A 24,101-nucleotide genomic window follows, 5' to 3' on the forward strand; every position below is an offset into this window, starting at 1 on the left:
AGCTCTGAGGTCCTCCTGGAGGCTGGAGGCCTGGGAGGCAGCTCTGTCTCCAGATCACAGCCATGTCCCAGAAGCCCTTAGAGAACTAGCCCTCATCTGCCTCTCAAACTCACCACCATCCAAGGTCCAGAGACCTGCACACAGCTCCACCTGGAGCAATAAGGTGCCTGCAGCAACAGCTAAGAGGCCGAGCAGACAGGAGTCTGAGAGGAGGGTTGGGGGGCACGGTTCACTGGGCAGCTCTTCCACCACATCCCAGGCAGCTGGGACCAGAAGCCCCGACTCCTGGGGTGAGTGAAGAACCAGGCTCCTGTAATTGGTTCTTACTTCATAGGTGTGGAGTTGTCTTCGTTTGCCAGGCTGCTATGACAGATACTACACAATTGTTTGGCTTAAACAACAGGAACTTATTGATTGGCAGTTTTGGGGGAGAAGTCTAAAATCAAGATAATGGCAGGGTTTGCTTTCTCCTGGAGTCTGTAGCATTCTGGCGCTGGCTTGCAGCAATTCCTGGGTTCCTTGACTTGCATCTCTCCCTCCTTAGGTCTGCTCTTCCAGCTTCTTCTGACTTCTAGATTCTTCCTGCGTGGCATTCTCCACCTCCTGACTTCTGGATTCTTCTCTTCCTAAACCTTTAGGAATGTGGATTAAAACCCACCTTATTCAGTTGGGTCACATCTTAACTAAAAAATAACATCTCCAAGAAGTTCTGTTTACAACTGGTTCACTCCTACAGGGTTGCAGATTAAGATTAAGGACACATCTAAATTGGGGTACAAAAAGGAGTTAGCATTATTTCAATAATTGCTTTAAATTACCCCTAATCAACCTTTCACTGATATTTTAACCTACAACTCCTGAGACTTCACTCTAATTTTTCTGATCATTTGCATGTATTTTCATAGATTCTCAACCATCAGTCACATGCCCCTATGCACAATGATCATAAACTATAAATTCAGTAGACCTAAATACTAGCAATGCTTGCTTCAAGTGGAAAAAGTTGATTTTACCTTTTTGACATATCTTCCCACACATAGGACAATTGGTTAATTAACCCATTTGGGGAAAACCTCTCAATGTACAGCTTCAGGTGTGGGTTGAAATTTACTCTAGTGACTTTGTTGTTGAGGAGGGTGGTGGATGGTGGAGAGACCCCTTTGCCACAGCCCGGCACAATTATTGTACTTCACCTTAACAGAAGGAGATGGCTTGTTGTTTTCAGATTTGTTACCAAAACATTGTGCTTGATGGGAGAGGAAGTGCTGGAATTAGTTATTAAGACTGTCTAACTCTATGATCTGTGAAATGAGGACATTCCCTGTAACTGGTTTGTGTTGATCATGATGTCACCATTAAAAGTTCACTCAGCCTTTCAATGCCAGAAATTTGCCTTATTTTGCATCCTTTCTTCCATGCCTCATTCCCCTAGTAAGCTTAATATGGAATGCCAAGAGACCCAGGTGTTAGTAGGCATTTTCCTCTGACTGTGGGCAGAGAAGCTTACCTTTAATAGCAACTACAATTTGGGAGGAAAATATGTCTCTTGAGGGAAAAATCATTCTTGAAAATATCTCACCATTTTAAGTAAAGAAGTCTGGAGTTACTTTTTGTAATCTTAATTTACAGGAAAATGTCAAGAATAGAACAAGGAGTTTCCATGTACTTTTATCCAGATTGAACAATTTTTTCATTTTTCAGCATTTGGGCTCTCTGTTTCTAAATGTTTGAGAGGAAGTTGGACACATAATTTTCCTTTGCTCCTAACTCTTCGGTGTGCCTTTCCCAAAACCAAGGGCATTCTCTTACATAACTAAAGTACACTTATCAGAATCTGGAAATTTGCCACTGATGCAATATATTATCTAACTGTAGCTACTTCTTCAAAATTAGATGTCTGCTTATTGTATGTGCTTTATTGAAATCTGCTCATTTTGAACTGATGGTAGTTTTTAAATGTGAATGTCAGTTGATCCATCCTTGATACACATAATTTTCTTAAACAGTTTCCCTAACAAGTTGTGATTTAGGTAGGAACTAGAAATCCATGCATAGGCAGACTCATACATGCCCTATCAGTCCTGGACCAACCACTAAGCTAATATTTATCAGCGGACTCCAAAATAGTGGGAAGAGTTCTTTATGACCATGGGTCAAACCTTGTTAAATCATTAGAGGTCTGATAGCATAATGACATATTTGATTTCCTTACTGACATTTTTTAAAAGCAGGTAAAAATAAGTAAGAAGGATAGAAATTAAATAGGGAATGTGGAAGATATAAAGAAATAAGAGCAGTGGGGGGTGGAGGGGGATGGAGGGGTTAAGTACCAGTTAAGAGATAAATTTCAATTCAGAGAGCAGAAAACTGGGGGGGGGGGGAGAGAAATAAATAAATAATTAATTAAATTTGAAAAATGAAATCTAGCAATTCTTTCTTTTTCAAATTCCAGCATTCATTGACTATAGATTTTGGTTCTCTCACTACTGTGTTTTTAAATTTTAAATTATGCCGGTACCTAGGGATAAAGTATCAATTACTTTACCCCCCAAAATTATGTCTTAGAATATGCCTAAAATTAGGCATAAACATAATCTCAGAAGGAATATTTTATTTATTACCTACCTTATTCTGAAAATAATTTATGGATGTTTATACAAATGCATAAAATATAACAAAAAAGACAAAGTTAAAAATTATTGAATTAGAAAAAAATTGTAACAAAGTACAATATAATCCAAAGCAAAGCTAGGACACCACTGAATGCTCCCTTCCCAGACTAGCGTTTAGCACATACTAGGCACTCAATAACTGAGTCTTTTCTGTGTACCAGAACCTGTTCCTAAGGGCATAGAGGTATTGTTTCATTTCACCCTCACATTCATCTCTGAGTTGAGCTCTATTTTTATTCCCATTGCAAAGATGCTTAAACTGAGGCTCAGGAAGATGAGCTTGTCAAGAATTCGTGGCTAAGCTGAGCTATAAGTTCAGACTGTCTAATTCCCATGATTTTAATCACTACACTATAACAGCCTCCAAAATTATCTCTCTTTAGAATCTCTGCTTGTAGAAAAGTTGGCAGAACATAGAGAAGTCAATTTCAGTGTCACCTCAGCTCTGTTGAAAGAATAAAAGAAGAATCAAACATTGTCCTAAGCTTTCTAACAACCAAAACAAAAAGGGAAATACTAGCAATTGTATGATTCATAATGTCTTTCAGAAATAAGCAGACCAATTTCATAAGAGAAACACAAACAGAAACTTACAGTTTGCTGGCACACACAAGATTAGAAGACAAAATGGACACCCCAATGCTGGAAACACCAAGTGCACACATAAATATAACCAGTTATATTTTTCTTTAATTATGGAAAAACTCAAACAAATTTTAAAGCAGACAGAATAGCATAATAAACTTCTTGTATCCATTACCCAAATCAACCATTATTAACTCATTGCAAATTTCGTTTCTTCTGTTTCTTCTGTACCCACCCCCCTCTCCATGCCTTCTGGATGATTTGAAGCAAAGCCCAGCTATCATTTTATTTCAGCCAATGATATTTTACAACATACCTCTTAAAGATAAGCCCTATATTTTTCTTAACACAACCACAATACCATACCATATCTAAAAGCATAATAATAAACCCTTAATATCTGCTCAATGTTTTATTTGCAACAGTCTCTCAAATTCCATCATTTTTAAAAAGTTGTTTATTCGAATCAGGATCCAGATAGGGTCCACACATTGTAATTTATTGCCATTTTTCCTTTTTTTTTTTTCACTTCTTTTGAACTCACAGAAATAAGTCAATGATGTACCTGAAATATATAATGGAAAGTGCATTAGTCCAGGGCTAAGAAGCCATGTGGCGAAAGAGAAGATCTGGTTTTAGGCCCAGTTTCACCTGCTTGATCTTGAAGCAGTCACTTGCCCTCCATCTGTAAAATGAAAGGAAAGGCAAGGTGATTTTAGAATCTCCTTCAAATCGATAGTGATTGGTCAAACCAATCTACCTTATAAATGAGAGGCTTGAGACCAGAAAGCTAACTGGTCACAGACTTAGATAAATTTACAATATAAAAAGAAAATATTTGATATGATACATCATCTATAAATAATGCCAAGATATTAGTAAGGCAATAATTAAAGCTACGTTGGTTTAATTACTTGGTGTCCTGTGGTTTGCTTCACTTCCATAACTGATTTCACCCTTACGCTCTGCAAGCCCAACTCCGTCCCTCCCTAATTATCATCAGCACCAAAATGAAAAACGCATTACTCTAATTATTCAATATACAAATAATGCTGAGCTTCAAGTCCTTCATTGACTTATTTCTGTGAGTTCAAAAGAAGTGAAAAAAAAAAAGAGAGCAACCTCTCTTCCTGAAGCTAATCTTTCAGTTAATAAAGACAGGATGACGGGGAAGGATGGGACAAATAATTATTGAGCTCCTATTATGTGCCAGTCATTATTCTAAGCCCATTCACAGGTTGTCTTATTTAATCCTCAGGGGTTTAGATGAGAAGACAGAGCAGGATTCTGAGCCCAATATTACTCTTCCAAAATTCATGCTTTCTTGTTGTTTAGAAAATAGAAATGTTAGTCTCACCTTCAGAATGATGTTATAAGGATCAAATGAATATAAAAGAGAAGAGGGGGAAAAGTGCCTTGCAAACCATACAGCATCATGGCTACACAAAGCATAGAGCATGGTCTCCTAAGGAATACTTTACTTGTAACTTTCAAGATGTCCAGATCCAACATTAGCATATGGGACATAGCTGGTTGCTTCTGTAGTCTCTCAACTAGAGTCCCGAGAAATATATTGAAACATCCTTAAATTCCAGTTCCACACATGCCGGCATCCTCAAACAACTTTCCTGAATCACTCTATGTTCTCCCTACCTTCCCCAGGACTGTCTGGTGCTGTAGAGAAAGGGGAGAACCGTGGACTGTTGTGCGCACTGGCTAAGCATATATTCTCATGAGACATCCAGGAGGTACCTTTCAAGACATTTGATGAGATTACAATCTATTTTCCTATGAATCGAAAGCCCTACACAATCAGCAAGCCACCTGCCATCAAATTTCAGACTCTGTCTGGTAAACCCAGCATTATGCATGGATTTCTAGACCAGAAGCAAAGGGTATTTTCAGACTTGAACCTTCCCAGAGAAACTGGGACACCAAGCACAATTGGAGACAGGAGCAGACCATGCCGACCTGCGGTGTTCATTTTAAATGGATGACACATGAACTTCAAAGAGCATTTTACAATACACCGCATAAAAGAATTCAAGTCAAGGGTGGCTGGAATTGAAAAGACAAAACAAACATTTCCATTTGCTAGGTAGGGAGTGGACCAATTGCAGTGGAGCCCTCATTAAAATCAGTGCCCGGAGTAAAAAGTGTAATGAACATGCAGAGTTCATTATTGTGCTTCCTAGTAAAGTGGACAAAAAGCATATTTCTGAAATGATGTTTATTACCATATCGTGTATTCTCTTAAAAGGCTGAACAGCTGCTGTCTAACCACTGTCTTAATGGAAAGCAAACTTAAGACTGTAGAAGCTTTTGGTGGTATTGGAGATTGGGGGTAGGGAGCTGACAGGGAGAGAGGGTTTTCTTGATTTCCTTATTTCTTTTTTTTTTTGTAATTTTTCAAAGATTATAATACTGGCTAGGTTATTTAACTGAATCAGTGTGTAAATGGGAGTTATTCCAAGCATGGAAAAGACCAGTTTATGCACAGACAAGGAATTTCACTTTCCACAAATCACTAAAGCACCAGTTGCACCATTGCTTCATTCTCAGGGGGAATGGTGTAACCATCTGAACCGAAAGGCCAGAGAATTTAATTTATTTTGTAAAACTTTCCTGAAATCAATGACCACTAAGTTTGCAGACTCACTTTGCAAACTCACCGAACCATAGAATTGTCCTTAAATAAAATCTTTATAGGTTGTTTTCACATCCAGTTCCATATGTACAATTGTTTTGGCTTAGCAGTCTTCCAAATTCTCTACATTCACTGCAACGGTTAATTTCATGTGTCGACTTGGCTAGGTTATGGTGACCGGTTGTTTGGTCAAGTACAGACCTGCTTATTACTGTGAGGGTATTTTGTACATTTTGTACATGGGGATTGCATCTACAATCAACAAAGGAGATTGCCCTCGGCAATGGGAGGATTCTCCTCATCAAATCAGTTGAAGGTCTTGAAAACCGGAACTGAGGCTTTCAGAGGTCAGAAGATGAATTTCTGCCTCAACTTCTGCAAACTGGCTCTTGCCAGAATTTCCAGGCAACTAGTTTCCTTCCCATTGTGGACTTGCTGGACCTCCACATCACCTTTAGGGGAGTTTCTGGCTGATGGCCTGTCCTATGGAATTCAGACTTGCCCAGCCCCGCAGTCACCTGAGCCAATTCCTGATGATAAATAAATAATTAGCGTATTAATTCTGTTTCTTTAGAAAAATCTTTGCTCATACACTAACTGAAAACCAGCTGCTCTGAGTATGGAACAAAGGTCCAGCAATCCAAACCAAAAATAGACACACACAAAGTCCATGACTTCAGGACATACAACCCGAGAGGTCAGCTGACAAGCCTGGGAGCCAAGCGAAGCTGGGCGGCCTCAGGGAAATACCCAAACCCTCTGCAAGGGCACATTGGATATGTGAGGCTAGTAAAGGAGTCTGGAGGTCCCAAAGAACCCCTAACTCGCCTCCCAGCATTATGATGCCACAGGGTCCTTGTAGAGAAAAGTAGAGGCCCAGAGGTCCCAAAAATGTTACTTAAAGCACAGGATTTCAATTTCCACTCCCAGGATGAAGCTTGCTGTTTCCGAAGCACTGAACCTACATACCTGTAAAGTGAGACAAAAAGGCAAAGAAGCAGAACAAGGGCTATCACCACAGAGAAGTACCCAAAAAAAGACTCTCAGGGAAAATCAGCACCTTAACCCAGAATAACAGCTCAAATGACTACAGATGATTGAGGTGGCTCCCACCAAAATAAGAGCGCGTTTGGGAAGAATCGGGCATTCTTATACAATTTGGGGGAAACTGATGCAGCCTCCCCACACCGCCACACCAACAGCTCTTCTATTCCTCCCATTTCCTAATTCCTGATGATTGGTCCCCATCGGCTGACTGTAAAGATTTGGATCACCCCAATTATATTTTGCAGTTACAAGGTCTGAGCACATCTGCAGCACAGCAGTGAGCAGCACAGACCTCAAAGGAGCGTCATCCACATGAGGTCCAGGATGTGTGCCTTCAATGTCAAATGTAATTAATTTATAAATGGAGACTGCGTTTTAGGAGTAGTCACCAAAGCATTTCACTGGCGATTGCCCGAGTTATGATTTCAGTCCTGCTCATTAAGGACAGCTGTCCTTTAATCCAATCCCTCCTGGCACAAACTGACGCCCATCCCAGTCCTCCCAGCACATATGCTCAAGCGTGTCAGGTCTGTCCTCGTTCATGACCATCTCCCAAAATAGGTCACTGAGGGGAGAGATGATGTTCGTGAGACACATCCACTATTACTTTACACCATGATTAATTTCATTCTTAATTGCTCTCTGAAATGTACAGATTTTAAGTGGAGATAGATATCAGAGTACAGGGCTTAGCTTTCTTCTTTATTTCTCGTATAATTATTCATCAGCAGTAACCATATATGGTGTTTCATTGAAATTCTCATTAAACAGAAGCTTCATTTTTACTGAATCCAGAACAGTCCCTTTTTGTTTTGTTTTTTTACTGTTATGATTTTATCATCCAGACAATCAGAAATGCTCTCGTTCCTTCCATATCTTTGCCCCACAGAGGCACCGTTGCAGTCACATGTGAAAGTTTTTTAGATCATTGACATTACAGTTAAGTGATTTCGCCCCTGAAAGCAGTTATAAATAGTTTATTGTCCACTTGGGAACAAGCAGTCAAGAAGGAAGCTTGAGTCTAAGAAGAACTCAGCTCTATTTGGGTCTGTGTGGCCCAGTGCTGGGGACAGGCCTGGGGAGCCTCCTGGGAGCATAGGCAACTTGGGAGAAGAGCTGGGAGCACCCACTGGAGGGAGGGATGGAAACAGCATGTCATGTTACGCCAGTGTCCCCACCTGCCCAGGGCCTACCCATCTCCAACTTTGAAAGGAAGAGGGTGATAAGGAGAAGAGGAGAGTTTCTTTCTCTGAAGTCTCCTCTAATCAAACATAACACAGCAAGCTCCCCCATCACCAGCAGCTATTACACAGCTGGGCACCCCAGAGCATCCACGGGAAGCCAAGCAGATGGGCGCAGGAACTCGGAGGGAGGGGGCTGGGTGATGATAAACACATGTGCAACACACACTCCCCACGGGTAGGGTGTGCCTCAGCAAGTGGCAAAAAGAGCCTGCAACTCCCCAGTCATGATGCTGTTAGCGCCCATCTATACCCACAGGTGGTGAGACTGAAAAGATTCCGTTTATACTAATCGACGTTCGGTAGGGGGTCTGCCTTAGGGAACATCGATCAGTACAAACTGACAATTACAGATATTGATCAGTCAAACTGGGAACAAAGAAAAAATATGCTATTTACTTTCAACTGATTTTGGAGGTTAGAATTAAGGATTGGGATTCAAACCTGCCATAGGAAATAAGTGACGGGCACACTGTTTATCTGGAAGGCAGTGTCCTTGTATCATAGGTGGGGAGAGTGGTTACACATTTTCAAGGAGTTCTGTAGAAAAGACAACCGAAGACATGAAAACATGAATGAATGGACTAGGAAGCAGGCTGATTCTCCAGGTAGGTTCTTGGCTCTAGTTCTTAGAGGTTTAAAGGTCACTCTGCAATGTATCTGCTGGTCCTCTAGCCCCACCTCTGAATGTATGCGACAAGCCTACACTTCCTCAGCAGCTGCCAGGGCCCTGCTGTCTTGGGCTATGAGGGAGCAATTCTACCTGAAAGCCCAGCACAAAAGCCTGATATTAAATACCTTAGGAGTGAGACTGTGGCTGAATTCCAAACACAAATCTAAAATGGTAAAAAAAAAAAAAAAAAAAAGAAAGAAAGAAAGAAAGAAAATACTTAGAATTCATTTACCAACAGAAAGGAGAACCAATCTGTATTAAATAGTCCTCTTCAAATACTGTATTATAAATAATGATTTTATGAGAAGAGTGTAGACCAGCTGGTTTTAGAATGCAAAAAAAATTTAATTCAGGTTAACCTGGATTTGTTGAATGGTTCTATTTTAGCCAGTGACTACCTAAGCTTATATTTGATATGTATGCTAGACAGAAAGAAGAGGATCTGGGCATGCAGGTTATTACACAGTGAAACTGGTCATGAGAAAAATATATATATGATTATAAAATACCTTTCAGTGATTTTAAGAATGACCGTCAACCTCTCTATGAAACAAATTGATAAAGGAAAACTACCGATGTGTTGTTTTTCCTTTTTAGAAAATTTTCTTGTTTGGAACTCTCTGAATAAATTATAATTTAGAGTCACACCAGACTTAAAATTTGCCTAGCATATCTGGTGATCTATGATCACTTCCATCTCTTCATCAAAGAAAGGTAAGCAGACCTTAGCAGGAAGGTGTTGTCTTGCTAAAGACAGTAATAGAAGAAGCACTACTTGATGGCAAAGGTCCTGAATTAGCTTCCTGGCACTGCTACTGACCAGCCAGGTGACTTGAAACAAAGCATATACCTCTCCAAGTCTCATTTCCTTCACTTGTAAAATGCAGATATTAATTATACTAATATCTCAAGATTATTCTAAAGATTAAATAGCTTCTAAAAATGCAGCACCTAAATCCATGTCTGGCACATAATATGTGTAATAAATTTTCATTATTGAATAAATATATGATTGTACCTAAGTCATATGCATTTGCCATAATTACTAGCAAAAAAAAAAAAAAAACGGACCCTGATATAACCTCCTTGATCCCATGCCAATTCTGTAAACATGACATTTTTCTTATTCCTGTCATTCCTGCCATCGGCAGCATTTAATGGGATTTACCATGGGCCTGGCACTGTACCAAGTGCTTCACATGTGCATCTGATATAATCCTCACAATGCTGCTAGGAGACAAGCAGAATTATTTCCCCTTTTTACCAATGGGGAAACCAAAGTTAAAAGAGTAACTAATGTGAAATTACTGGCATACCACTTAACTTCTCCAAAGCTAAATAATTATATCTGCGAAAACTCAATCCTACCTCACAGGGTTATTGTTCAAATAAATGACTGCAGTTTACCTCCCAATGGACTTCACCAGTAAGACCACGCACCTCTAATATTTAAATCCTGAGCCCCTAGCCCATGGGAGACCTTTAGGAAATTCTGTTCAGGAAATATCAACTAATATCCATGAGTTGCTTTGTAACTATAAATCACTTTACAGAGTTCCATTGTCATTATCAACAACTTGACCATGTATTGACCAAAACCATCAAATCACAGAATCTAAGTGATTCCAAAATTCTCCCAACAAATATTTCTCCACAATAAAGATATGATTTTGAAGACCACTGCTCCTGAAATCCTGGTCAGGTTCTCATAATAGAAGACAAATCACTGGTCACCCTAATTACCAACAGATGATTTCAGAAATTGAGCATCTTTTTCAAGGAAGTAGTTGAAAAGTCATTAGAAAAACATTCAAAATGTGGTCAACAGCAGGGACCCAGCATGAGGCTTGAAGCAAACAGTAGACTCTTTAGAAACCGACTCTGTGTTCCCAAGGTCAGGGGGACAGGCACAAAGCATATTGCAGCACTTAGCCACCACAGGAGTCACAGTGCTCCTTCAGCCACTTTGGCTTTGGCAGGAGAAAATGATCATAATTAAAAAGGGGGAAAGTGATATTGCCCGTAATATAAATATCATAGCCATGGGCCGTATACATGGCATCTCAGCTACTTAAACTAAGCCATTTGCAAACCGTAATTTGCCCATTGCTCTTCTCCTGAAATGAGGAGGTGAAATTTTGGCTAACCGTAGTCCAAGTCCACATGCCCTAAGAAGTCTCCTATCTTGACTCTGCAGTAAAGACATCACGAGGCTTCAGCGTCTTCTAGCATGCAGCAGGTAGTCTGAGGGTTTGGCAAAATGTATAAAAGACCCAGCCCCAGACCATGCTGCTTATGTGATCTAAATATGCTAAACAAGACAAAAGTTGAAAAAACATCAGAAGCCATTCAACTGTTAGGTCATGAGAGGTGATTTGACGAACGGTTTCACTCTTTCAACCATCAGTATCAGTTAATTCTTTCACTTAAAAATGTCTTTCCTGATATGACACCGAACACCAAAGGGGACTTGGCAGGAGAAAGGTTTATCAATATCAGAAATTACTTTTGACCTGAACCTGAGCTACTACTTTTTTTTTTTTTTAAGCAATGCATTTACTTCTAAATTTCTAAACCAGCACAATGCATCTACTTCCAAATCCTTTCTTTCATGGAAATAATTACAGAACGTATTGGAGACAGTGTGTGTATCGGCAGAGGGAATACCAGCCAAAGACTCAGGACCCTGAAGTTCTGTTCCTTTCCATCTCTTCATCACAATTGCAACCACACCACTTCAAATTGAAGACATACCATGATGTTGCATGCACTTTGAAATAGGTTACGCATTTGATCCCCTCTTAACTACCCTTACTTTACAGACAAGAAAAGTGATTCTCGAGAGGTCAACAGCTAGATGCAGAGAAAGAGTAGGGGCGGGGGGGCCAGAGACTTGGGTCTGGTGTCTGCCCTGCCACGCTCCCACCCTGCGGTCCCCAGTCAGCCTTTGCATAAAGGCGTCCTGGCACACGGGCTTCTGCACCTCCCATCCCCATGCTCAGGGTCATGAAGTGTTCGCAGGTCAAGGCTAAATTCAAATCCAGGGCCATGGATTTGGAAAGCAAGAAATAAATTATTTTATGTGTGTGGGGGGCGTGACAAGGTCTGTCCTGCACAAGGAAGAGGACTCTGAGAATGTGCCAAGAGCAAAGTGTGCAAAAGTTCAGAGGCCAGGAAGCCACAAGGGATGGTGAGGTCACCCTGGGCCATCCTACTGGCTCCAGGGAGCAGTGTGATGGTAGCCACGTGCTTCCCCTCTCCTTTCTGCTTACTATAAAAATATTCTAGATGCTGAATATGGAGCAACAGGGTTTTGTAGAGGCTTAGACTAGTGAGATTTTTCACTCTAAATTATAAACACTTTTGAAACATAAGTTATCTTGGAAATAGTGAAATAAAAATAATACCCACTATAGCAGTTTGGCATTATTTATGAATTCCAAAAATACATATTTTATTATGTTTGTAAACTGTTGTGTTCCTCTGGGCATATTAGATTTTATTGGACTCAGAGGTTTCACTTTTACTTGATTAAATAATGATTAATGCTTTGATTGGGTCATGTCAGTAGGATGTTGAGTTCCTGCCCCCTTGGTAGGTAGGGACTCACAGACAAACCATCTGGCAGAGAAGGGAGGTTGGATTTTTGAGCTGGAGCCCTGGGAAGCAAACACATAGAAAAGAGCAGAGCAGCTGAGCCCAGAGAGAATCAACCCCTGGAGAGAGAGGCAACTCCTAGAGAGCCTGATAGTCTACACCTAACCTTGTGGGGATAACAGAGCAGCTGAGCCTGGAGAGAAAAGAGCCCAGGAGAGAGACAAGGCTTATCCCAGCCTACAGAAAGAAGCTGGGACCACGGAGCCTTAAAAGGAAGAGGAAGGCTGAACATCGGCAGCCATCTTGCTCCAACATGTGGCAACAGATTTTGGTGAGGGAAGTAAATTATGCTTCATGGCCTGGTGACTGTAAGCTTCTACCCCAAATAAATACCCTTTATAAAAGCCTCAATATTTCTGGTATTTTACATCAGCACTCACTAATAACAGAAAAAAATCAACATAATCTATTAGAGAGTCTCTGTTAACATTTTGGTGCATTACATCTAATCTTTTTTTTTAATTCGTATATATTTTATATTTCCATGGAATATATATGTGTGAATATACATATTTAAATATATATACAAACGTCATTTTTACTCTGCTTTTCTAAATAAACTTAAAACTGTTTGTTAATGAAATTTATTAGTCAAATTTTCCAGCTCTGGTCCCCTATCATTGTGTATGTTGGTTATTTGCAATTTTTTACTATTATAAACAATACTGCAATCAGCAGCCTTGTAAATAAATCTAGTAAAGCCTTTTTCAACTTTCAGGAATACATTCTAGGTAAAACCAGGGCATGTTATAGGTTGAGTGTTGATTCTATGCCAGACACTATGTTAATTTTTATAAGTATGACCTCGGTCCTCACCAAAGTCCTATGAGGTGTCTATGATTAACGTCTCCTTTTACAGATGAGAAAACTGAGTTAAGTGAGAATAAGTGATTTGCCCAGGTTCACAGAGTAGGTAGCAGAGCCAGAACCCTAAATCAGTCTGCCTCCTGAGCCAGGCTTTCAGTAAGAACATCGCCAGGCTTGCCGGCGTCTCCTAACCCAGGCCTCCCTCCTACTTTAAAGTACATCTTCCTCCACATCAGATGTAGGACACTGGGACCCTTGCAATTAGACAGCATGCCTGCACCAATAGGGACAACTCGGGAATGTGGAATGGCCGGTGGATGGCTCCTGAGTTCAGAGTGTCACAAACATACCCACCCCAGATGGGGAGGCGCACCCAAAGGCCTTACACCCATCCTGAGCACGTGGACAGGACATTTATTTCAAGGTCCCTGACAAGATACGGCCAAATAAAGCCACACCCTAGGCCATTCTACAGGCTTTGCCCCAGGCTTAAGAGCAGGAGCCTTTATTAAATTTCTCTTCCTCCCATTTCTGCACATGCTAATTTGTCATTGTCATGTATATCAGGAAGCTCACCTGTGGCCCATGGGGAAACCTGCAAGAAATTTACAATTTGTTGGGTTTTTTGGGGGGGGGGAGGGGAGGGAGAAGGGATAACAAAAGTTGCCCCCCCCAAATTGTTCAAAATACTCTATTTTGAAGATTAGACAATATGTTCCATGCTCACATACGCAGAAAGGTGCAAACAAAATATGGGAGGGCGAATCCCAAAAAGCAAGCTTGCCATTTCCAGAGCTGAGGACAGAGGTGTAAAAGAGCAAGAGCAACACAGAGGGGTTTTAATCTGTGTGGTCCACAAAGGTGGGGCAAGGCATGCAGCCTCCAAGGAAGGCTTGGTACAAAGGATGTGCCCAGCTGTAACGGGATACAGCTGAAGAAGGGAACACTCGAGATGAGTATCAGAGAAAACTTCCTGGCAGTGAGAACTGCTGGATTGGAGAATGGCATCCCTGGGGGAGGGCGCCGGGGCTCCCTCACTCAGAACACTGGAAACCCAACAGAGTCAAACACGTAGAGCTCCGCTGACGGGCGAAACCCAGAACTAACAGGGGAGGAACCGGATAACCTGCAAGCCCCTTTCTATCTGGAGTTTCTTTGATTACAGTAATATAATCCTTCAGGGATGGAGGGATAGTTGTAGGGGGTGGGCTGCTTTAAATTTTTGAGGGAACTTAATTCTGATGGAAGGTGCTGGACTAACATCCTAAGAGACAAAAGCTCTTTATTCATCCACACAATGGATACAACATTGACAGAGATACGTTTCCCCACTGGGCTTTACCAAAGGTGTCCCCAGGCCAGGCATTAAGCAGAGGGAAAGTTGTGTCTGTGTCTGTCCCTTGCCCACTCATTTCCCTCCACTCCTCGCTTCTCCTTTCAGCTTTACATCCATAAAGGACTTGTTGATTATAAAGACTGGCCCTTAGCCTGAATCCTCCCCTTCCCCCACCTCTAACAACTGCAAAGCTACATTTTTAAGGGACCACAGAGACTTTTTTAAAGCACCCGTCTGGGAAGCATTAAAACAAAGCAAACCACTTTCAAAGGATGGTGTGTGGCAGCAAAACTTGGTCTCTTATTCTCTTCCCTAGATGGACAGATGGAAAGAAGGATGGATGGGTAGATGGATTTGGATATAATTGTTAGACCCTCTGCTTCTGAGTCTTGAATGTGAGATTTTAATGCAGGTTCCTTTTCTCTTCCCCTGGCCTTCTTTATCTTTCCTCTCCTTCCACACCATTAAATGTGTTTGGAACATGCTGGAATAGAGTGCTCGGTTATAAGAAGATGGAGTATAGACCTTCTGCCACCAGATACCAGGCCAATTCATTGAGATCCCCAGAGCTCTCTCATGCATCTCTCCTCAGTTGCTACTTTATGATTTTCCTGCCTTGAATTTTTGTAGCTGTAGCAAAGAGCTAGCAAAATTTATACTACTTATCAGATCATTTATAAATGATAGTAGCATTATATAGACAAACCAGCCCTTTGACTTGCCCTGCAAAGTGTATATAAATCTGGGTGTTTTCTTTTTCATACCTCTCTTCTGCCTATGCTGGACATCACTGGCATGTCCAAGGAGTTACCCATCCCCTCGTTATATGAAGCCTCAGTCTTACTACGTCCTGGTGTAGATATTTTATCTAATTTTCTGGCCCCATATCTCCAGAGGCAGTTAAAGCAGAACACATACTGCCTTTTCATTTTCCTTTAGGCCGCGTAGGCCCAAGTAACAAGGCCTCCAATCAACAGAGGTGCAAACCTCCAAGAAGCAAAGCCTTCCATGTGGACAACAGAGCTGTGATTGAGCGTGCTGGGTCCGAGACTGAGCTCAGGGACGTTAAGCTTAAAGAAAAATTCCAGTCTTGACCCGCCCGTATTGTGTGTTGACTGTTAACCAAATTCCCTGCATGTTCTGACGACGGCCATATTCAATTACTAATTTCCTATAGAGAGATTCTCTTACATTGCAGTGGACTTAGGTGAAAACAAGGCCTCACCAGCGACCCCGCAAGGTTTCAAATGGCATCCTCGATGCTGCAAGCCCACAGAGGTCGGAACGTGTTTTCCCTTCAGTGCTTAAGTAATCAAATGAGGATCTCCTCAGTGAGAGAGTGAGCTGAATTTTCAGGAAGTAATTGTTACCATTGGTTTCCTGCTCCTTCACGGCAGACAAAAGCATGCTATATGGTTACCTCCAGTTGGCATACGGTGTACATGACAGAGCACAATGTAGGTGAGTAATGAATCCTGTGAGAATTTCAGCGACCTGACCCGAGACCCACTCACAAGTGGGCAGACAACCTGGAGCCTGTAAACACATTGTTTTCAAGTTACTAAAAAGCAATTTTAAAAATTTAAAGTCACAGAAAAGTGCAACGCAATGACTGTCTAAAGAAGAGTGATGGTTTTCTTGGGTGTTAAGAAAGTGATTCAACACATTCAATGCTCAAGGGTGCAAGCCATGGTCAAAATGTAAGAAATAGGCCCAGGAATAATTGCCTCCTTGTGTCCCCTTGTCTCCTTCAGGACTCAAGTATCTGCATACCTAAACCAATGAGCAAGAGGATATTTCCTTGAATAAGCACCTGACGTAAACCTGTAATGTAGGAGAGCAGTGATAACCTCTCCATGACCCTGGAATAAATGTATCACTCCATCTGCATACATGTCTTCTTCAACTCAGCACCAGCAAATCCACTCCCTTGTGCTTCCAACCGTGCAGCCCAATTATTGCTTCATGAATCCTTTAATCCTTGCCAAGAGTGCATTTCCTGATTATCAGAATCACACGCCTTCTGAGGGTCTGCTTACCATCAATCAGTGTAGCAATAGCATGTGTACCAGGTGGCAGGGGCCGTGCATGGCTGTGTCTGGTCTCCTGGTATGGCCAAGAGGACCTGACATCTTTCTTTATGACCAAGCATTTCCACATGGCTTTTATTTTCATTATAACTCCCTCATAAGGAGACCTCACATTTGGCTGGGTCTCCTACATAATAAAGAAACATTTATAAATGAAAGAAGTCATAGGCATATGTGGTGGTTTGGAGCTGTATATCCCCAGAAAAACATGATCTTAAACTTCATCCTTTCCTGTGGGTGTGAACCCATTATAGAAAGGACTTTTTGATGAGGTTACTTCAGTGAGGTTGTGGCCCACCTCAATCAGGATGGGTCTTAATCCTATTACTGGGGTCCTTTATAAGCAGAATGAAATTCAGTCAAAGAGAGAAAAATCCACAGGAAGGAAGAAGCTGAAATTCAACAGAACCCAGAAGAGAACAGAGAGGTCAGGAGAGGCCACCATGGACATGTGACAGAGAGAAGCCAAAGACCAGGGATCACAAGCACCCAGCCCCAGAACACCAGTCTTCAAGAAGAAAGCATTACCGCCATGATGCCTTGATTTGGGCTTTCTCTTAGCCTCAAATCCACGAGCTGTTAAATTCCCATCATTTAAACCAACCCATTGCATGATACTTGCTCAAGCATTCTAGGAAACTAGAACAGCATATAAGAATTTTTCTATTGCCCCAGGGCACCCATACATGCGTCCTGAAGCCACTTCACTGTAAACCCAGAAATACTTGTAGTGCCAGGACCAATTCTGGATATGAAGGAGCTTGGCTTCTCACGAAGACTTTTGATTTGAACTCTAAGGAGATCTGTGAGAGCTCATCCATAACTTCCCAAGGTATCACCTGCCTCATGACTTAGTTTGAAATTTCTTCCCATGAAAGTCTCAAGCATGACTGAAAGGTCATGTTAAAATGTTTGTAGCCTAAACAACAGTTTAGGCTGTCCTCTCCCTTTAGAGTACAAACTCAATCACCCCCTGACTCCCACCCATAACTTTTTATTCTCTAACAGATATAACTTTAAGAATTTGTTTTATATTACAGAAATAGCTTTCAAAATTCATTTTCCAAGTTGGGGGACTGACACTACCCGACATTAGAAAGCTACAGTGGGTAAAATAGTATATTATTAGCACAAGTTTAGGCATATTGACCAATGGAATCAAATTGAGAGTTCAGAAACAGACCCTCACACCTATGTCAATTGATTTTTGATAAGGCTACCAAGTCCATTCAACTGAGACAGAACAATCTCTTCAACAAATGGTGCTTGGAGAACTGAATATCCATGTGCCAAAGAATGAAAGAGGACCCCTATCTCACCCCTTATAGAAAAATTAACTCAAAATAGATTAAAGACCTAAATATAAGAGCCAGTACTATAAAATGTAAAAAAAAAAAAAAAAAAAAAGAGCCACTATTATAAAACTCCTGGAAGAAAATGCAGGTAAGCATCTTCGAATATCAGGTGGTAACAAGTGGCTTCTTAGATCCTACATCCAAAGCACAAGCAACAAAGGAAAAAATAGATAAATGGAACCTCCTCAAAACTGAACACTTTTTTGCTTCAAAGTACTTTACCAAGAAGGTGAAAAGGCAGCCAGCTCCTACTCAATGGGAGAAAATATTTGGAAACCACATAGCCAATAAGGATTTAATATGCAGAATATATAAGGAAATCTTACAGCTCAGCAATAAAAAGGCAAACAACCCAATTTAAAAATGACCAAAAGACTTGAATAGACATTTCTTCAAAGAGGATATACAAATGGCTAAAAAGCACATGAAAAGAAAATCAATGACATTAGCTATTAGGGAAATGTAAATCAAAACCACAATGAGATATCATTTCACACCCACTAGAATGACTACTACTGAAAAAAAAACAGAAAACCTCAGGTGTTGGAAAGGATGTAGAGCAATAACAACACTCACTCATTGCTGGTAGGAATGTAAAATGTGCTGCCGCTGTGGAAGACAGTTTGGCTCTTCCTCAGGAAGGTAAGTATAGAATTACTATATAACCTGGCAATCCCACTACTAAGTATATATCCAAAAGAATTAAAATCAGGGACTTGAACAAATATTTGCACACCAATGTTCTTAGCAGCATTATTCACAATTGTCAAAAGATGGATGCAACCCAAGTGTTCATCAACTGATAAATGGATGAACAAAATGTGGTAAATACATTCAATGGAATATTGTTCAGCTGTAAAAAGGAATGAAGCCCTGATTCATGCAACATAGTGGAAACTTGAGGACATGCTGAGGGTAATAAGCCATACACAAAAGGACAAATATTGTATAATCTCAATGATGTGAACTAATTATAAGCAAACTCATAGAGTTAGAATCTAGAATATAGGTTATGAGGAGATAGATTGGGGTTAGAGAATGGGGAGATGATGCTTAATTTGTACAGAATTTCTATTTAGCTTGGTTGTAAAGGTCTGGAAACGGTGGTGACGGTGGTAGCACAATATTGTGAGTATAATTAACAGTACTGAATTATATAGGTGAATGTGATTAAAAGGGGAAACTTTAGCTCATAAATGTTACTAGAATAAAAATTGAAAGAGAACACACAGGACTGCATAACACAGTGAACCCTATTGTAGATGATGGACTATAGTTAATAGTATAAGAATGTTCTTGCATGAATTACAACAAATGTACAACACTAATATAAGGTGTTAATAATAGGGTGGTATGTGGAAAAAATATACCTAATGTACACTATGGTCAATAATATTATTTTAGTCAATAGTACTATTTTAAGAATTTTTCATCAACTGAAACAAAGGTAACTACTGTTTTTTTTTTTAAAAAAAAGTACAATTACAAGAAAGTGCTATCATCAAATGTAACAAAGTTCCACACCAATGGGTGGTGTTGGTGGTGGGATGGTGTAAAGGAACCCTGTGTTTTATATAGGATCAGTCTGTAAACCCACAACTTCTCTAATAACTAAAAAAAGAGAAGGGAAAGAATTGCTGGTGGTAATCCTAAATACAAACTACCACAGAGAGCATGCCACTCTTCTCTAATCAGTGGTACTTTTTCCCCACAAATGTGTGAAAGCTGTGCTGGTTTTGCCTAGGTTTCTTTTTCTTTTTCTTCTTTTAATATACTTTTTTTTTCTCAAAAGATACTTAGATTACATAATTATTACATAAAAAAAAATAGGGGAAGCAGAATTGGCCCAGTAGATAGGGCGTCCGCCTACCACATGGGAGGTTCGCGGTTCAAACCCCGGGCCTCCTTGACCCGTGTGGAGCTGGCCCATGCACAGTGCTGATGCACGCAAGGAGTGCCCTGCCACGCAGGGGTGTCCCCCGCGTGGGGGAGCCCCACGTGCAAGGTGTCTCCCAGTAAGGAGAGCCGTCCAGTGTGAAAGAAAGTGCAGCCTGCCCAGGAATGGCGCCACACACACAGAGAGCTGACACACAAGGTGATGCAACAGAAAGAAACACAGATTCCCGTGCTGCTGACAACAACAGAAGCGGACAAAGAAGAAGACTCAGCAAATAGACACAGAGAACAGACAGCTGGGGCGGGGCGGGGTGGGGCAGAAGGGGAGAGAAATAAATAAAAAATAAATCTTTAAATATATATATATATATATATATATATATATATATATATATATAGGGGATTCTCCTATGACCTGTTCCCTACCCTCCCACATTTTCCCACATTAATAACATCCTTCACTAGCATAGTACATTTGTTACAATTGATGAGCACATTTTTGGAGTATTGCTACTAAGCATGAACCATAGTTTACATTGTAGTTTATACTCTCTTCCACACAATCTTGTAGTTATGGTCAGATATATAATGGCCATATATCTGTCATATATGTCATATGTGTATCTGTCATTGCAATGTCATTCAGGACAATTTCCAAGTCCAAAAATGCCCCTATATTATACCTGTTTTCCCTCTTCCTGCCCTCAGAACCTCCAGTGGTCACTTCATCCACATCAATGATATAAGTTCTTCCATTGCTAGAAAAACAATAAGCCTATAGTAGAATACCAATATATCTACTTTAGTCCATAATTCCTTTCCCAATCCTGAGGATGCTGGGATGGTGATGTCCACTCACCTCTAATTGAGAGGGGGCTTAGATCCCATGGGGCAGATTGATGGTACTATCTTGCTTGCAGTTGCAGAGTCTCTTTGTTCCTTGGGATGGTCATTGTCCATCATCATCTCCTTGTTAGTTGTCCTGGGTGAATCCAATGAACTGGAGAGTAGGTGCTGCAATTCTGTTGAGATTCAGGGCCCAGCTGGCACATGGACAACCCAAAGATTTATGTCTCTTGGACATACACCTATCAACTCTTACATTTTAATTAAAATGGTCTTTCTTTTTTTCATATATGCCTTCCACTTTTTCACAACCTTCTGATGTAAATCTATGAGGGTCTGGACCTGGAAAAAAATGTGAGTAATAAACCCTATATTTTACCCAGAAAATCTTCCCTGCTAATAACTTGTTATAGAAACAAGCTTATCATTGAACTTGCTCTTCCTTTAGATAAGTTCTTTTTCATGATCCTCCTCAACAAGCTCAGACTTTGAGCAAGCCCATCTTTCTCGGTCATCAAACATGTCGACACATCACAGACTCCGAATGATGACTATAGCTGGAACCGTTGCTACACAAGTCAGCCTAATGTGGAGAACTTGGCACTTAGGAGATGCTCAATAAATGTTAGCTCCCATCCCCTTCTCATCTCTCATTTTATATTAAGACCTATGTTAAATACTGGGTTATGATTCCCATCTACAGATGATAAAACCAAGGCTCAGAAAAGTTAAAAGTTCTGCCTAAGTTCATATAGCCTATAGCCAGAATTGAAACTTGAACCCAGGTCTGATGCTTAGTCTAGAGTTCTCCACATAGGTTATTATGGTAAATTTACTCCTTGGTTTCAAAAGTATAAATGGGAAGGAGCACAGCAGTAAGAAGAATGGGTGCAGGGTTGTGGGGATGGGCATTAAAATAGAAGCAGCAATATCCTATAAAACCATGCCACCCATTCACCAATTTTCCCTAGATGCAGCCTCATTATATTCCCCAGAAATACTTTTCCAGAGGGTTTATCCTTATAAATCTATGCAAAGGCTGCTCTTTCTGTTTTTAAGGGGAAGATACCAGGGGCTCCAGTAGGTAATTTTTAGCTTCGTACTTCCAACTGCAATTCCCATTTAATTCCTCACATCCTGCTAACGGTTAATAGAATGCAGAATTCCATATTTCCCCACTCTTCAGATTTCCCAACAGGACGTCACTGCTGTGTATCAGTTACTAGGTGTGGGTTTCCCTTTGCACCAGCTTGTCGGCCTTCCAAGCGATGAAATGAAGATTTCCCCAAGGAGAGGGCCCAGCATCACTGCCTCCTGCCTGCTCAGCTTCCACGGAGTGCCTTTGCTTCCAGCAACAACGGCTGTGTCTCCATAACAAAGGAGCAGGAGGCTGTGATGTGGCTGTCTCCAGCTCTGTGATTTTGCCAAGACAGTTTCCAGAGTCATGTCCCAGAGTCCCACAACTCTGGTCTTTGGTGGCCCTAACACCTGGCTTACACTTTATGTCAGCAGTCAAGTTGAGCCTAGGTTCCCTAGCCTTGCCTTGCCAGAGGCCCGCGACTATGCCGCGTGAAGGTTACTTCCTTCACGGAAATAGCCAAAGAACATCTGCAAAGAGGTCAAATGACCTCAGACCACTTGTGGGGCAAAATGCATAGATACTGGACAAAATTATGGCATTTTTACACTACCCTGGTGCAAGAAAGAAACTGGTGCTTTCTGGAATGACTTTATTTTAAAATATGGACCTGTTAAGATATATGTATTAAACTTCTGGCGAGGGAAGTGTGTGAGCTTTCCATCCTGAATTAATTTAACTGATCCTTCTCAGGGAAAAATGCCCAGTAGGATCTGGTATAATAATAAAACTAGCTCTAACTATGCAGACAGTATATTTAACATTGGTGTCACCAAAGCAGGAAGGGGTGAAAGGAGAATGGAAATACTATATTCACCTGTTTAAAATAACATCAACTGCATCCCAATCCATTTCACTAATTTTTCCAATTGTATAAATTACACACAGCCATTATAGGAAAATTAGGAAAAATAATCAAATAAAGAAAAACATAAAAATTACCTATCATCACACAACTTTGACATAACCACTGTAAATGCCTTAGAATATATATCCTTCTAGATCTTGCTCTGGGTGTATATTATTTTAACAAATTGAGCTCCCTATAGTTCATAATTTTCTATTTTAATAGAGCATGAATATCTTTCCATATTGATAAATATACATCTACGTCTCAAAATATCACCCCACCTTATTTACAAAGTGGGGAGTGTTCCATTAAAATGAAGAGTCGGCAGTCATCCCCTTAGCCAAGTCATCAGGACGGCCTGATGTTTTGAGCCTCCTTACACTGGTAGTCCATTTCCTAGGTGATTTATTAAAATCAGTGCTCACAGTCTTTAACATAAGCTGGTAAAAAAATATTTTATTTGCCCATGGACATTTCAATCTCCACCAAAAGTTTGCTTCTGTTGTTACCTCAAGTTGCCATTCAGAACCTAGGAATCAACAGTCACCTTTCCTGTCCTGTCCACTTGTTCTGACAATGACTATCTTCATTGTTGGCAGTAACATATCTTTGCACACTGTCCCCAACAGCTTTGGCTCTACACTGGCCCTGCCAGAGGTTAGACCTCACCGTGTGCTCCAGGCTTATGGCACTGTGGGAGAAAACCTCTCCATAGCAGACAAATTTGAGTCCTGGCACAGGGATATCACAGCCTTAACCACTGTTTCCAAGGATTCATATTCCAGAACCCACTATGCAACACCCACATCACTAAAATGATATTAAACAACACAAACCGGACCTAAGCCAGGCTCAAAGTCATTCCCGACGGGTTTGGTGTATTTGAGAAGGCATGCTTGCTGTTACTTAACACGTTGTGCAGAGGCAGCTGCTGCACCGTCTCTCTCTCTCTCTCTCTCTCTCTCTCTCTCTCTCTCTCTCTCTCCCCTGCCCCCCACCACCTCACCCTCCCCCCTCACTCCCTTCCTTATGTCTATCTCTCTTCTCTGCCTCACTCTCTCTATCTCCCTTGCACACACATGCACACATACTCACATGTACATATACTCATGCACATTTTCCCCACCATTAGCATGTGAGGAATATTTTCCAGGACCTCACTCTGGCTGAGTGGCCAAGGAAAGTAAAGTTAAGAAAAATAGACACAGTTCTTCTATGTACTATATTTTCTGCCACTAGAAAAAAAATCGTTGACTCAAGA

General features: G+C 40.9%; 1 long non-coding RNA gene across 2 annotated transcripts in view; it reads right to left on the reverse strand.

Annotated features, from left to right (window-relative positions):
* The window catches only part of LOC139440017 (uncharacterized), a 179,233-nt gene that overhangs the window by 44,812 nt on the left and 110,320 nt on the right, over positions 1–24,101 (reverse strand). Inside the window, exons 2-3 of one of the 2 annotated variants that reach the window (XR_011650133.1) lie at positions 3,909–3,942; positions 3,343–3,822 (exon numbers count right to left, since the gene is read on the reverse strand). This is a non-coding gene — a long non-coding RNA (uncharacterized lncRNA). Of the gene's footprint in view, positions 1–3,342; positions 3,943–24,101 lie in introns of those variants that run through there. The other variant, XR_011650134.1, reaches the window with a different exon arrangement.

The sequence above is a fragment of the Dasypus novemcinctus genome, chromosome 11, assembly GCF_030445035.2.
Source record: "Dasypus novemcinctus isolate mDasNov1 chromosome 11, mDasNov1.1.hap2, whole genome shotgun sequence".
Classification (NCBI taxonomy): Eukaryota; Metazoa; Chordata; class Mammalia; order Cingulata; family Dasypodidae; genus Dasypus; species Dasypus novemcinctus.